This window comes from Gymnoscopelus microlampas (genome assembly GCF_963454915.1).
Source record: "Gymnoscopelus microlampas genome assembly, chromosome: 16".
Taxonomy (NCBI): domain Eukaryota; kingdom Metazoa; phylum Chordata; class Actinopteri; order Myctophiformes; family Myctophidae; genus Gymnoscopelus; species Gymnoscopelus microlampas.
Window position 1 is genome coordinate 21,528,991 of NC_139953.1, and position 17,870 is coordinate 21,546,860.

Consider the following 17,870-nt stretch of genomic DNA (forward strand, 5'->3'; position numbering starts at 1 on the left):
ATGAGTACTTAATGGAAACGTGCATACATGTGTAATGTATCATTTTCTTTCAGAAAATTTGCTTCATATTTGCGATATATTTGAATGGAAACCCAGATACAGACAGAATTATTACAGAATACTGATCACAGTAGGCGGAACTGAAAACAAATGATCTCATAGTCTTGTTTTATGTTTTTGTAGATTTCATTGTTATTGGCGCTAGCAGTGCCCTCTGAAATTAAACTGACTGACAAGTGTCTAACAAGTGTTAGGAAGTATTATGGGAAAGTTGCTAAACAACATGGTCCAAGCCTTCATTACCACAACAAGCTAGGCGGACCTGAATAACTGATACACAGACGGACCTGTTCCTTGTTTCATTACATCTTCCCACGTGTAGCATCTCTTTCAATTGGGGTGTTTCTCAGAGCCAGACTGTCTGATGAGCTCTATCAATAATACGTTACTGTTTGAGACTATTTTGTTTGCTTAGCTTGGCTTCATCCTTCATTCAAACGTTTCAGAGGTAACAAGAGATCCCCGCCAAGCGCTCACAATCCCACACGGTTCCACTCATCACACCTTTCTCTGAAGACAAAAAAAATCCCAATTTGTCCCTGTAAAATTCCCAAACTTGTTCAAAAAGTGAACTCGATTTGACTTGACTTTAACACCCTTGAGTTTTCGTCAAGCAACAATAGTTGATCTTCAAATTCAAATGAAGCATACTGACATAGCTCACTGGAGAGAGGACCAAGATGAAAAGATTGAGTGTGATATGTTTAATAAGTGATGCAACCTAGATTCTGTTATGATAAGACACTATCATAACATGGGAAACACAGGAAGTAGGTTTCCGCTGAATAATACTCAGAGGGAACAGATATGGTTCCTCCAGGTATAGTTCACTTGGATCCACAGCCTTTCACACACCACAGAGTTCATTTCAGCAGATCAAAAGAGAAGTGCTTCTGAGACATCGACCTCCTATTGATAACTGATGCCAGTCAGAAGATAAAATCCTCTGCATACAGTTTGGTATCGGTCGATTGAAGGATGTGTTGTATCGCAGAGTATATTCATTTTGTTAAGGTACTTCGCTAGATCCGCTACAACTTGATATTGAATTTTATTTTATTTGTTCAGAATCAACCTGGTAAGATTGAAAATTGAAAAGCGTGTGGATAAAAAGAGTACCAAAACATTGCACAGTGGTATTAGTCCGACGATCCATTGCGAGGCGAGTACCATTGGTCCGATGGCATGCATTATAACTAAGCCTAACCATAGTTCCATAACAAAACACTATGCCTAAACCTAACCTCACACTGATCTAACATTTTGTCTGACTATTGAGAAGTCAGACTAATAGACAGCCCCCAAAAAGATCACTATACATTGATATGGTTGGAAACTATCACAGCAAAAGCATGAGAAGATACGTACCAACCTCATGATGTATGCGCTTTAGCGAAAGAAAGGTATCCTACACAGCTACAGCTAAATTCTTACAGTCAATGTATCCATTTGTAACCCTGATCGTACAAATGTAACCAAAATGTACCCTTAACTCTTTAAGACCGGAACGCTTCTGTGTGACATTTTTAGATTCGTTGGGCTATTCAAAAATAGCAGATATACAAGCTCATAGCGCGGCACCGAGTGCCGCGCTATGAGCTTGTAGATCTGCTATTTTTGAAAAATCATGAAAAGTTGTGCAAATATTAGATTTTTTAAAGATTTTTTTTGGCGGACATTTGTAACTCAAATCTTTGCTTCTGGGGTTTCCTGGAACTAAATATTTTACAAATGTTTGCTTAAAAAATATATAATCCAAGATTTTGTCACAAATTTTCATGATTTTTCAAAAATAGCAGATCTACAAGCTCGTAGCGTGGCACTCGTGCCGCGCTATGAGCTTGTAGATCTGCTGTTTTTGAATAGCCAAAGAAATGTAAAAATGACACAGATTCCTTCCCCGGTCTAAATGGGTTAAGGTCCATTTGGTTACATTTGCACAGTCTCAGCGTTGAATCAACACGGAGGATTTGAGTGTGTGTACCGCAGTCACACAGGAGGCCCTTTTTGTATTCATGTGATCTCCCCGGGGGGATTCCTCAGATCATGAGGGAGACATGGGATACACACTGCATAGGTATCTGTCTCAGTGGACTGACCCTTCAACTCTGTGGGTGCACGCCCATCACTTTGCCACAGACTGGAAATTCACAAATGCCATTACCATGATTCCCTACACGCCATGTCAAATGATAAAAAAAAACACTGATCAATATCACCTCAGGGAGAGAAATATTTTACAACGCGTCACTGTATACGTTCGGTAATATCAAAGGTTGGGATATGCAAACAGAATTGTTATGACAACTCCTTATGACAATCTCATGACAGCTTTTTGCCTGCGGCTGACAGCCCTGAACACAAAAGTAAATAAATGAATTACTGCATGTCTCTGTAAATAAACATGCTTGTTTGTTCACATTGCTTCTTGCACTAATGTGCATACTTAAGAGTACTGTAGTCGATGTACAGTATGATACCTTATCTCACCGTGCATTCTATTATAATTCTGCACATTCCCCATGGCTGCTAACTGTAAGTGCATTTTTTAAATTACTTTTTTAACCATTATTTCTATTTATAGCCTATCCCCCGTCCAGTATTATCTTCACTATTATCTTGTTGTATATTGTATAGAGGATATGCGCATGCTTAAAGTGAATGGCACATCGAGTGGCAAATCGAGTGGCAAAGAAACATGCAAAATGAGTTTAACATTGTTTAATGTTGTTTAATGCATCAGATATGACTTTTCTGTTTGGATGCATGGGCTGTCAAGGCTAGAAAGTATTTTTTTGACACTCAGTAGGCATTCCTGCATAACTTCCGGGTTTGATGATGATGTCACACGCATATCCTCTATTGCTGTTGTTAGCACTGTCTTGTGGAACATGCCACAACATTTGGCTGCTTGTACCTGTATCAGTGAGTGACAAATAAAGCCCTCTTGATTTTTGATACCTCTACTGACAACTCACTCTCTGGTGTTCAATGTGGGAGGTGTTGATGGTTTACATTTAAAGGAGTAGTTCACGCAAAAGAATGCTTATTTTCTATCAATTACACACCCCATGAAGCCTTGAATTCTTGGAGATTCCTGAGCCAATAATTTGATGACCGGGTCATCGGTCAATAGTAGACTCAGTAGGAGACTCTTTGAGTCTCCTACCAGAGGCTCCGTCGGTCATCAAATTCAATCTCATCAAATTGTTGGCTCAGGAATGCGACAAAAACAAAGAAATCCCCATGAATTCAAGGCTTCATGGGGGGTGAACTACTCCTTTAAGGGAGGGAGTTTGAACCATGAGCATGGGGTTGCAAGGTTTGAGGTATGAGGTTGCAAGCGGGAATAGTAGGTTTATTAGGGGTATTTTGTCATTTGTTTGTTTCCATAGATTTGTTTATTTCCATGTACATTCCTCCTGATCTTCAGTGACTGCTGCTACCGAATACTGAATACTGAATACTTTGAAAAAGGCCAGTGTTGTGATTACTGACTAACTCAGTGATGGATATGAACGACTGTATCCACTGGTGTTTGGCATGGAGGTAGCTCACAAGCGCCGCTAGTAGTGTTGTAATACTTTTCCTTTTGAATTTTGAGACAGCAGAAAGACAGATGTGTATTTTGACACAACAAGCAATGGGCTAAAGACAAACAGGTTTAGATTTTGTACTGACAAAACTATATAGCTGCAAATGGAAATCTATGGTTGTACTGTACCCTGCTGGGATGATGTTTCCCATTTAGTTTTCCTTTTCCCCGTGTGTATACAGTAGACATAACTGTGTGTGCAGTGAAGCTTTCACAGAGTGATACAAAAGCTAGTACAAGGACGTCGCGGCCTTTATTAGCAAATAACGACAACTGGCAGATAGACACACAGATGTGTATACATGTATACACGTACACTCCAAGAGGTTCAATAGTGAGTGATAATGTGCAATGTTATCTTGCTAAGAGGGCATTACCATCCCCATCACAGCATGTCCTATAGTTAATTATTGATTAGCTTTGCAGAGATAAGTCACTCAGAGAGGAAAGTAGGCCATTTTCAACTTGTAATTGTTGTCACTCGGGTTACACTGTGATGTGTATGATGATTACTTGTTCATTATGTTGGTTACTTGTTCACATTTTGATTTGTTTTTGTTAGACCACAAATACTAACATTTTTATTTAGATTTAGAATGTTGTTTAGACATATATACTTGGGGCCTATTTCACGAAAGCAGAATTAAATAAGCCTGGATTTAAGCCAAATCCAGGTTTGACAAAGTCTGCTCCGTACAGCCTGGTTTATTCCGTTCCACCAACGCCAAGCCAGGCTGAGAAGGAGCTACTTTGTCGAGCTAGACTTTGTCAAACCAGAATGTGTCGAGCCAGGATGGTAAAGCCAGGCTTCACATATTCCTGTAAAAGACCATGAAAGTCGATAGCAGAATCCTTGAACTTGACCAATCATGGAGCCCAAAACCAGAGCGGCGTTCTTCTCTGTGGCTCTACATTGCAGTATTGATACTTTTACTTAAGTAAAACATTTGGGTACTTTTTCCACCACTGGTGATAGGACATTTTAAGTTGCTGTGGAACGCACTCCCTAACCACATCGCAGAGGCCCCCACCCTCCCATCCTTCTAAACTGCCCTCAAAACCACCTTTTCTAAAATTGCTTTCCCCTGGTAACCCCCCCCGCCTTTTACTTTTACACACTATTTATGTATTCATTTATTTATAATTTTACCTAATAAAGAGCAAGAGCTAAATAAATCTGAGGTATTGACATTATTGTTGTTGTTGTATTTCTCACATCATTGGAGCCTCTCTCTGTCGGGAGAAAGAGACAACAGACATAAATCTTTAAAGCTACAAATTATACTATTCCTACTGTAGAACAGAGAAAACTCCATATTTCTGTCTCTGTCCTCGTCAATATTTCTCCTCAGTAGGTTGACAAATCGATCTGAAATTGCACATTCCCTCATTAAATCTACTTCAGCCATGAGGCAGTCTAAATCAGGACAAAAATCATTTATACAATTTGAGACCGGGCTTTTGCAAAAGCAGGTCCAGCATTAGGAAAGGAGACCCTGTGATTTGGAAGACGTGTGTGTTGTAGAAACTGCTACTGTATGTCATAGCTGTAACTATGGGCATCTGATGCATGGACAGCAGTGACAGCTTGCACACTGTTTAAAAACATATGACTAAAAGTGAGCCAGTGCAAAGGGCAGCATCAAGTCATCATAAGCCAGAGGGGTAACCGACAGATGACTCAGTGGCATGCAACTTAGAGCAACGATGCACACTAGTGTGCCATATAGCCCTTTGACTTCCTGTGGCATTCCCTGTTGGATAAATGGGGGGAAAAAGAAAAGGAAAAAAAAAGTTGCAACACATGCTGGAATGCTGAACTCCCATGGCATGTGTGAGCTCCTCTGTCACAACAAAAGTAATATGGCATGACTGCAGATGTGAAGAGCCACCACGGGGAAAACGCCTGTATTTCTAAGCAGCAAACTAGAGTGAGGTTTGCAGTGCTCTGCTCCTAACTTTCAAGGTCAAACTAAGGTAGGATTTTCAGGACCGGTGTCTGAATTAGGCAATTGAACATTATCATGATAGGAACTCCATTCGAAATGATTAAAAATAACATAAACATTGCACCCATTTCTTTCTGTAGCACAGCAAGCAAGAGGCATGCCAAACATTTTCTAACATGCATGCAGCACATTGCTCATGCTAACACCCATATCGAGTACACTCATGGCTGTACTGCAAACCACCGAAGCATGGTGAATTTCAAGTCACAGGGCTGCATATATATATATATATATCGCACAGTGGATGTCTCAGCCCTTTCTCTGCCTCCCCTCAGGAGGGCTATCTGGTCTGCATCGACTGCTGTTGTTCAGACAAACCTCTGGGTATGCCCTGTCCAGTGTTAGGACAGGGCATACCCTAGTGTCTAGGAAAACCAGCCCAAAAGAAGGGACTATGGGCCACACATAGATATAGAAACCTAGATACCTCATTGGCCTCTGCAGTTCGTTGGAGCAACTCGTATCGCGGCCGCCATTTTCGTGTAGGCAAACGGACACTCAAAGTGACTACTGGCCAATCACAGTGCGTCTTTTCTAAGACTTGTCAGAATCTAGTTGTCCCGCCCCCACCTGCCTCTGATTGGCCTACCGAACACCTCCTTCTGTGACACACGCGGAAGCTTGCCTACAGCTTGCCTACGCGAAAATGGCGCCCGAGATACCAATGCCTCAGAGCCGAAGGAGGCGTCTACCTTTATATGTCTATGGGGCCACATGAGCACTTTAACATATACATCAGCTATGTGAAAATAGCAGATCTACAAGCTCACAACGCGTCGCGTTCTGGCAACCCTGGCCCTGTCCATTGAGTGGACAGTCAAACATCTCAACCCCACAACCACTGACGCCGAAAGTCGAATGTATACGGTTGGAATCCGCTGACTGTTCTCTGGAGAGTTGGACCTGCCTGTCCAACTCCCACACACATCGTTATAGACAAACTCAGCCAAGCTTAACGAGTGAGAGAAAATAAATGAGCATGAGTTGACAGAAAGAGAGAGATAGAGAGAACATTTGGGAGTGGGACAGAAAAAGAAACTGCAGAGGAACACAAGCAGGACAGGGGGGGGGGACAATAGGCCGAGATAGAAACAAAAGCAGCGGCCCCTAGAGTCGATGCTGCTCCTAAACCCAACTGGTAATGTTGGCCAAAAAAATTGCTCTAGAGGTCACCAAAATCGGTAGGATTCATCCTAAAATCTGATTCGATTTCGACATATTTTGTGTACAACGGTGACACTTGGGCCTTAGTCTGGGTTCTTCCTCCGTGGAGCATGAATACACATGCCAAGTTTCATACTAATCTGCCCATTCCATTTTGAGATAATGAACCCATTAAGACCTGAGGCCGCTTCTAAAAATGTTCTAAATCCTAAAAAAATATTTAAAAAATCATTTTCACGATTTTTCAAAAATAGCCAAAGAAATCCTAAAATGACAAGGATGCGTTCCCGGTCTTAAAGGTTTAAACTGGTGGAATTCTGGCCTACATAGTGGCACTACAGCGAAGACAATTGGAAAATGAATAAGGGACATATCATCTCAGGAGCAGGGAGGTGCACGGCAAATGTGATGGCAATCCAGTCAGTATAGATGGTAGTACACACGTTTTGAGTGTTTGGGACCAAATGTGGGGGATGAACTGGCCAACTATAGAGACCCACCACTTGCTGGGTCACATGGGTACCTGCTTGAAGCATTGTGTGAGATGAGATTGCTAAAAAAAAATCACACCCTGTGTGAAGGAAGCGGTGCCTTTGGGGCGGGGCTTAACTCATTGCAGTTCGTCCCTATTGGTGGTCTGAGTCCACTTACCAAATGTGTACTTGGTAGCATGCTGCAAACTGGAATGATGGCTGTTTAAAGGCCAGCCAACGGGCAGACAGAGGGGGCGGGGCTTAAGTAATTACAGTTCGTCCCTATTGGTGGTTTTAGTCCATGTACAAAATGTGTACTCTGTAGCATGCTGCGAACTTGAGTTATGGCTGGTTAAAGGCCAGCCAATGGGAAGACAGAGGGGGCGGGGCATCAGCAATTTGTGCTCGTCCCGTATAGAGCATCGCAGTTGCACAGAATCCGGGTGCCGGAAGTAAATACTCAATGCATTTTTCCCATAGACTTTTCCAAAAATATTTATATCAATGAATTTAAGCCTAGAATCAAGCCATCCAGGATGCTGGTGAATCATGACCATAAAACCTTTTTTTCTGTGATTTTTTAAAATTTTATATTTAATGATATGATATACTATGTTTAATAAATACCCTTTGTTTTGCCGTTTTCAAAAAAGTTTTTTCACAGAATCAAACGTTTTATGGTCATGATTCACCAGCATCCTGGATAGCTTGATTCTTGGCTTAAATTAATTTATATAAATATTTTCGGAAAAGTCAATGGGAAAAATGCATTGAGTATTTACTTCCGGCAACTGGAAGTGGGCGGGAACTGCGACGCTCTATTGGTGGTCTAAGTCCACATACCAAATTTGGACTTGGTGGCATGCTGCAAACTGGAGTTATAGCTGTTTAAAATCCCGTGCTCATCCCGTGCTCATACGGGCGGACGGACATAACATACGCTGGGGGTCCCTGGACCCCTCTTTGATAACCAGTGGCACGTGTGGCCAATGAGAGGAGAGATGGCATAGGCAATCTCCAAGTCTGTGTGTGTGTGTGTGTGTGTGTGTGTGTGTGTGCGTGTGTTTGTATGTGTTGCTTCTTTGCCGTGCTCATCCCGGGCTCATACGGACGGACACACAGACACACAGACACACAGTCACACAGACACACAGACACACAGACAGACACACAGACACGGAGTCAAAGCCAAGTGTAGAGCGGTTGGCACCGCTAAAAACAGGGTATAAGTTATAGTAATGTCATGCTATATATTCATTTGGATGAACAGCTATGAAAGGCTCTTTGATAACCTTGTATTAAATAACTAATTTAGAAATGTAACTGTCTTTTTTATTTGACTGCTCAAGCCTAGAATAGGTTTAGTCACTCAAGCCATTGGAATCTCTGGATTACCTCAATTGTTCTCATTTAGATATAGCCTCAAGCAGAGTACAAGCTAATTTGCTGGTGTGTCAAAATTAATGAAAAAGATAATTTGCTACAATGACTAAAACACACACCAAACCACACATATGCGTGAGCACGTGCATGCACACACACACACACACACACACACACACACACACACACACACACACACACACACACACACACACACACACACACACACACACACACACACACACACACACACACACACACACACACACACACACACACACACACACACACACACACACACCTTTTACTGAACTCTAAATGGGTCCTGAAAGCGAAAATAGCGTATCAGTTGTGGAAGTGAAACTGGGTCATCTACTGGGTGTGAGAGTCAGATTATTTGGGATCTGAGACAACTGAGATTCTACTAAAAACATCTTACTGTAGCTCTCAATCATTAAAAAATGACATTCATTGGGATATGAACTTGAACATAAAAGCAGACATTCATCTATTTATATGCAGCTACTAATTTCTCATCCAAAATATAATGCAAACAAAAACAAAAAATGAGGTTGTTCATCAAGTTTTCTCGGTGGAATGTTAGACCCAAAATCCAGAATACATATTAAAAATAGGAATTAAAAAAAAATCCCAAAAAAGTAACAACTCATGAAGGCTCATAGCCGAAAGCGCGTAAGCGTTCGTTTATTGGTGTGTGCTAATAAAAAAGCGGAAAGAGTACTTTGTCCTCCATTGATTTGAAACTTTGGATGTGCTACCATTTTGGGATTTTTTCAATTCCTACTTTTTAAAAATATAAATGCATTCGGTTTCAGTGGGTGTGCAGTACACAATGGAATCACAATGTTTGATGGCTTCCAGATGAAACCTTCAGTTTAGGAGGGGCGTCTTCCAGACAGCTAGCCCATTGATTATACCATCCATTTAGCGTTTACCTCCATGCTCACTCGCTAGTCAAAACGAATCAGCCAGGCAGAGCGTCCCATCAGTAGCCAACCAAAATCTATCATTCATCAAGGGCCTTCGGGAGGTAAACAAACGGAGACCAGATAATTGAAAGCATTTCTCACTGGTGGACGGGGATGGGCCGGTTCAAATTTAAACCGCTCATTAAAAAGAACCAGCAATTTATGGACTGCACACCACACTAAATGGAATGACTGCGTGACTGAGTTATAGGGCAATTGATTTACAATACATGGTCCAGCACCTCACAGTGGTATGGAACAGTAAGGTCCAATTTATTTTGACATAAGCCATAATTATAGCTGACACAGCACTTAAATATGTTCATTAACCCTTTGAGACCTGAAGCCGATTCTACATCTCCTAAAGATGCCCTCCCCTGCGTCTCCTAAATCTCAACAGTTTTCTGAAAAACGTATGTTTCTATATCAGTGGTGCTCAATCTTTTTCATGTCAAGGACCCCCAAAATGATATGTATTTGGACCCCATCATAATATTTTGTTCCAGGGACCCCCCAGCAAGCAAAGATTTGAGTTAAAAATGTTCCCTTTAAAAATATATATATTCAAAGATTTGCACACATTTTCGCGATTTTTCAAAAATAGCAGATCTACAAGCTCGTAGCGCGGAACTCGGTGCCGCGCTATGAGCTTGTATATCTGCTATTTTTGAATAGCCCAAAGTGTAAAATAATGCTTTTTAGCTCAAATCTAAAAATGACACAGTTCCAGTTCTTAATGGGTTAATATCCTAACTGTTCTTTTCCATTATCTTTTTATGCCTGTATATCATTTTATCTCCCATTTTAACTCACCCATGTAGTCCCCGTCACCGCTGACCCCTACTGTTTGGTCTTGCGGAGGGAGCAGACAACCATGTGTCTCCTCTGACACACGTGACGTCGTGCCAGACGCTTCTTTTCACGGCCCATTTGTGCTTATTTGAGAGCCCAACCATCGCACTGTGTGGAGGAGTCAAACCCCAAGTCTCCTTTGTGGTTGTGTCAGGAACGTTACTCGTGCGTCACCCGTGCAACTTTTACTACTACGGAAAACTGTTGCATAATAAACCTTATTCCCTTTCAGACATATTTAAACATTTTACCCATTGAGACCTGAAGCCGTTTCTACATCTCCTAAATCTCAACCGTATTCTGAAAAACATATGTTTCTATATCAGTGGTGCTCAATCTTTTTCATGTCAAGGACCCCCAAAATTATATGTATTTGGCCGCGGACCCCCATCAAAATATTTTGTTCCAGGGACCCCCAGAAGGAAAGATTTGAGTTAAAAATGTTCGCTTTAAATATATATATATTCAAAGATTTGCACACATTTTCACGATTCAAAAATAGCCCAAAGTGTAAAATAATGCTTTTTAGCTCAAATCTAAAAATGACACAGTTCCAGGTCTTAATGGGTTAAGCAGAAAATCTAAGTTAAAAGTTTCAGAAAAAAGGAATTACGTCGTGAGGAAAATGGACGCAGGAGTCTGCAGACTGCCTCTCCACCCTCTGTGTCGTTGCATCTGTTGCCGTCTGAGAGACAGCTGTTCCTATGGGGAGAGGCAGCAGGCGCACGGCCTCCCCTCGACCCTCCTTCAGGGCTCCCTGCAACATCCAACCTTCCTCCATTCTTCCTTCAAAAACCTCTCTTTAAACCATCCATCCAGCTCCATCCATGCCCCTTTTAGTCTGGGACAACTTCCCTCCTATAGCATCAGTTCAAACAGTTCAGGTTCGCCCCATCATCCAGTACCTTCATACCTCATGACTTTCCATTTACAATGTGAACGGTTCCTCACAAGAATGGCTTGTCTTTTGTCAGAGCTAAGAGACGGTGGCACTCAAGTGTTGCCAGATTCTGTGAGAGAAACAAGCAACCAGGTCTAGGAAAACCGGCCCAAAAGAAGCACTTTAACTCATGAGCACTTTAACATATACATCAGCTATTTGAAAATAGCAGATCTACAAGCTCACAACGCGTCGCGATGCGACGCGTTGTGAGCTTGTAGATCGGCTATTTTCAAATACAATCTTGCGGGGAAATTATAATAAGCAGATCTGGCAACGCTGGTGGCACTGACTGTCGGTGTCAGCAATACACGACTGTTTGAGTATGTTGACGGGGGGGACACATGGTGACAACCGCAAAAGGGATTCTGGTAATTGGTAAAACACGACTGAACTGAGCGTTTACAATGTCTTTTCTTTTTCACTTGTATTTACACAGGGCAGTGTTGAGAAATCGATCGAGGGCAGAGACATGCAACATAGAGCTCAATCTGGACTCGCACCAGGGACGCTGAAACATAATCCAATCCAGCTATCAATATCAGACAAGTCTACATTTCCCAAAAGGAAACGTATGCATTTAATTCAGTCTGACCAGAAATAGGGATAAAAAAACATCCCCATCGATGACAAAAATCAATAACCAGAAGGGGGGATATCAAAAGCAGAAGGATATAGATTAATGATACTGTAGGTTCTTGGTTTACCGATGATCCTGGATTACTGAGGCACTACGCTGTCTCTATGCATTTGATGTATTACCTTGTGTTTACCTTAACACCTTGTGTTTACCTTGTAAATCGCTCTGGGTTACGTTAAATGTGTTCTAATCCTGTTTATCCTGTTCTGCATGCTCATGTCATACGTACTGTATATGTCAACGACATTTCAGTGACGAACACTCTGGTAGACAGAGAACTACAGAATGGCAACATGTCAACTGCTATCCAGCAGGCTCGGATGTGACACAGACAAGACAGCGGAATACATGGCTATCTGTTTTCAAGGTCAGCTGACTCACTGGTGGTCACTGTGGCTTACATGCATCGTTGAGCAGAGCCCAAGTCAAACAGTGTTTAGAAGCTTGGCCATCTGGAGTTGACCTTTAGTAAATAGGATTGTAATTGTGCCACATAGAACATATAGGTTTTTTTTTTTTTTTACAATGCACCAGTAAGGTGCCATTTTCTGAGCTGAATAAAATGGACATTATTTTTCTTCCAGTCTGTGTTGGAAAAAAAAAAAAACGCATACAAAATCAAAGGTTGTGTAAGTGATATTTGTATAAAAAAAGACAGAAGAAAAGTTTCTTGTTAAAACATTAAAGCTCTAGTCTGATAGTAACCATTGCTATAGAGTGTTTGTGTCACGGTCTGCTCCTCGGGCCTTGGACTGGTCTTTATTATTTAGCCCTTGTCTGCCCTTATTTGGTATTGGACCCTTCCTTAGACCTGTGTAGGTCATTCTTTGGTTGTGTCGTTCCATTTGTATTTTATGTTACTCTGTAGTTGCCTTTTGCCCTGATGTTCTGTACGTTTATTTCGTAGTATTGTTTCCTGTTCTGCTTAGTTACTGTTACCTGTCTAGTCTCACCTCCCGTTTGATTAGTCATGTTCTCCTCCTGTGTCCTCTTGGTCTCCAAGCCTATCCCAGTGTTAACTCAGTCTGTTGAGTTCACCTGTGTCTTATTATTTCCCTGTCTATTTAAGCCTTGTGTTTGCACTTCACCAGTGCTAGTTTGTTGTCTTATGTTGCGTGTAGTTAGATCATGAGTTCAGTTCCTTGTTTGTTCTCCTGTCATTAGTTAATAAATACTTTGAGCCGATTCTGTTCAGCCTCTGTCTCTCCTGCATTTGGGTCCTACAATCTGCCCTGACTCAGACCGTGACAGTTTGGTCAGTAACAGGGGTCTCCCCATCTCGCCACAATAACATTTCAGGCTGGGATACCAATTGTATCCAATCAGGACAGAGAACCCCACAAAGATCATTTATCAGTTGAAATTGCATAGTGTTCCTTCCAGTTCCATCCATTCCAGTTTCATCACTTCCAAATTTCATTTGGATACGAGTTCTCTCTCCTCGTTGGATTAAAATATATATATTTCTGTTCAATAAAGAGCCAGAGAGACAGGGAGACCCGTTCTGATCGGAATTGCAGCATAAAAATATCACTTACATCACCTTCATCACTTTCAACATGGCATCCGGCATGTCATTATAGTCAGAAATTGTCTTTTTCAAAACTTTTCCAAACTTTTTTTTGTCTTACTATTTTTTCAAAAATAATAATAATAAATAAGTATAGTAGATCAGCTATTTTCTCAATTGGTCATATGATGAAGTATAAAGGGCTTAATATGTTAAAACAAATACATCAACCTATATCAACCTCTGTTGCCATATCTCTCTTCCCCACTTGCACTTGTAAGAGGGCTCAGGCAACATAAAGAGCAGATTCCATTCAGCCCTCTGATCGGCGGTTTAAGTCGGTCAGGGTGATGCTCAGCCTCTTCTCGTTTGCACACGGATTTCCGTTCTTAATTCTATCTTTGTTAGCAGCCCGGCTCTGCCTCCAAGCCTCAGTTATTCAAGGCAAGAGATGTAATCCTAAAATGAACTCTATATCACCTCCACCACTGCTAGAGGGAAGCGGGGAGAGCCAGGGTGAGGTTAACAGCCTCGGGAATCAGGCCTGTCTTCCTATCAGCAAGAAAGCGAAAGTGCGCGCGCGCGCGCACACACACACACACACACACACACACACACACACACACACACACACACACACACACACACACACACACACACACACACACACACACACACACACACACACACACACACACACACACACACACACACACACACACACACACACACACACACACACACACACACACAGTATAGCTATAGATCTCTTTGGGACTGTGCTGTAGAGGCCAGATAGAGAGAGAGAGAGACAAAGACACAGAGATGGAGAGACAGACATAGGCAAGCCAAAAGAGCAAAACAGAGAACAGGAGAGAGAGAGAGATCGTGACAGGAAGAAAAATAAAGGAAGGGAGAGAGAGCATATCAGGGACAGAGGGAGAGATCAAGACAGCTGGAGAGAGGGATCTACCGTATTTACCCGTATTATGAAAAAGTGCGGAGCCACTGATCACACCCCAACTATAAAAATAGAGATGTAATCCAAAAAATGAACAAGGACAGTCAATTCATAAGCCACCACAACTGTAGATAGACAATGCCACGCGTGTTCGTTCCAAGTGTAGCGCACGTTGTAAAAAGCCTCAGAGAGATGAAAACAACACGCTTGAGAAGGCAGGAACAGGCACTTCCTACACTGGCAAACATGCCAGAGAACGGCTGAGATCAGGTACAGGTGAGCAGCTCAATATGCCATTTGCATATGTCTGCTCTGGCGTGCCGTGCGTGGAATAGAACACACGCTGCAGAAATGCACAAAAATATGTTTTTACGAGTCAACTAGTTAGCTGAGTCGAACGCGTGCGCCCGTATGCTTGAGTGGCGGGAGAGGAAGGTAATAAGACAAGTATTTATGAGGTGCAGCGGGTGTCGCTGACATCTACATAACCTATTCATGAGAACCATGATGGAATCTCAGTTATCCTCCCGCTCCAATCACACAGGTGACAAAGGAGGAGAGAAAAGGTCAGGTGGTGTGGAATGATAATGGAAGGAAGGAAAAGGGAGCCGATGAAGTAGCATGAGGACTGCAAAACTGACTGGAAGTTAAAAAACGAAAGAATGAGAAATGCAGGTACATGGAGAGATGGAAAAAAAAAGGAGAGAGAGCTGGTGATGGACAGACGGTATGGGAAGAATGGAGGAAGAACAAGCAAACGGGCGAAGACAGAAAATGAGAGATGTACTGTAGGGAGGTAGAGAGAGCGAGAGAGAGAGAGCAAGAAAGAGCAATTACCGAGGAAAGACGGAGAGTATTTCAATAAACCAGTGCGTGTCGATTCGGGCGCCGCGCATATGCCACTTGTGCCTTGCACTCTGCATACCAATGACCAGACACGCCATCGCTGGAATACACAATCTATACAGACAGGCAGGGGCAATGGCATTAAATATTCCTCAACAACGCAGAGGAGAGCGAGTGCTGGGAGGAACAAGGAGAGACCGGGCTAAATAGTCTCTTTTGCCTTCATTTCCTTGGCTTTTTCCATTTGCCTTTAGCTTCTTTACCTTTATCTCCTGATTCTCTTTTACATACCATGGGAGAAGGGGGGGGGGGGGCATTGAGTAAAAAGGAGCAGGAGTTAGTAACTTTTTCTATAGCATGACTCATAACTCACTCCCATGCATTTTGTCCCTTACCACTTAAGCCTCATATACTTTGTTGTACCATAAAATAGTTAAACTAGCAGTTCTACAGGCTAACAACGCATCACATCACAATTTATTGTGAGCTTGTATATATGCTAAATCTGTTAGTAACATTTGTCTGTGTAAGTCCTACACACTATTAATGTAAGAACAGCCCGCCCTCCCATTTTGTTCTCCCTCTCAACCGAAACGCTTCAAAGTGCCCTTAAAGTGCTCAGGGGGGCCATGTTATCCTTCCATCTCGATGACGTGATGCTTATACCTGTTGATACACGGCTATCTTTATAATCTCTTTACCTGCTTAACAGTGGAAGCGCATGTACAGGACCACAGGAGTTTTTCCTGGGTCCGTGACAACAGCAGATGGCATCCTACTCTGGTTGGGCACAACGTCGGGGGGACACCGGGCGGGCTGCGCCAATGCCAAGGACACCCCGTGTATGACGCAAGCCTTGGAGGCAGGCCATCTTGATATTTAAGCCCTATTATAGTGTTCAGGCAGACAAAATAGCTGTTTACTGTGGTAGTGTGTGAGAGTTGCCATGCTGAAAAAGTGACAGTAACGACCTCCCATTGTACGACCTTGCTTTTACAGGGACAGGGTGTGGCAGCCACCCGAACACAGAGAACCCCCCCCCCCCCCATCCCCACACCCCAGTGTTGATTTTGTCGACTAAAACTATGACAAAAGATGATTGTCGACTACCTTTTTTCACTGACGAAAACTACATAAAAACTGACCTATGATGACTAAATATATTGACCATTTCGTCAACAAATAAAAACTACAGAATGTTAGGGAGGGACGAGTGGGACGAGTGGAGAAGTCTGAAAATAGCCGATCTACAAGCTCACAACGCGTCGCGCTGCGACGCATTGTGAGCTTTCTAGATCTGCTATTTTCAGCGTGCAACCAAGTGTAAAATCAGCCATTACGACGCCATAGGCACCGCCACAATACATTTTAGTCGACTAAATCAACTGTAGATTTAGTCGACTAAAATCTTATGATATTCACTCGACTGAAACTAGACTAAAACTAAAACATTTCAGATGACTAAAATATGACTAAAACTAAATGGAAATGTATTCAAAAGACTATGACTAAAACTAAATCAAAATTTGCTGTCAAAATCAACACTGCCACACACCCCACCAGGGTTGTAGATGCGATCGAGGTCAGGGGAAGTCAACCGTTGCTCAGAAACCATAACACTGTAATACTAATTATCAGAGAGGTGTATAACAATGTTGCATAATGCTTTTAAAGGTATAGCCACAAATATACTCTGGCCCAATTTTGCATGCCTTATTTTTGTCTCTGCCAGGCCGAAGGTGTGGCCGAGACTATGATTTCGCCCCTGTCCATCTGTCCGTCCGTGTCTGTGTGTGTGTCTGTCCGTCTGTGTACAGCTAATCTCCGGCACCGTTGGCCCGATCAACATGAAACTGTGCGCACACACACACTCCCTGGAGGACAGAGCAGAACCTCTGCCCCAAATTCTTCACATGGGCCCGTTATAGCGAGGAGGCCGATTTCTGCAAAACATACGTGATATTTTGTCCAAACATCACGCAAATCGGCACATATTATCTCTATATAGTCATGTAATCAAGACGGACATGTCAGAATGTTCATATTTCATCCTGATTGGCTAAGATTGACTTCTATAACCTGGCATGGCAGAGAACAGTTTATTGAGTTTATTTATCTTATCCCTTCTATTATGCTTTTAAATGCCATTTATGTATTTTGATGTCCAATGTAAAGCACTATGAATGTCCCTTTGTGTATGTATGAAACATGCAATACAAATAAACTTGCCTTGCCTTTATTAATACTATTAAAAAGACTATCAACTAGGTGGTCACTGTGTCGGTACTTCTTCCTCAAGGTTTAGTGCCGACATCCCCCGGTTCATCTTGCACAAGTCAGCACTACTTATTCCCCTTTTGTGTCTCCATGCATTGTTCCCCTCCCGCTCCTCTGTTACCTGGCCTTAGCCTGGGGCCAATAATAAGTGCATTAAAGCTAATAATAGAG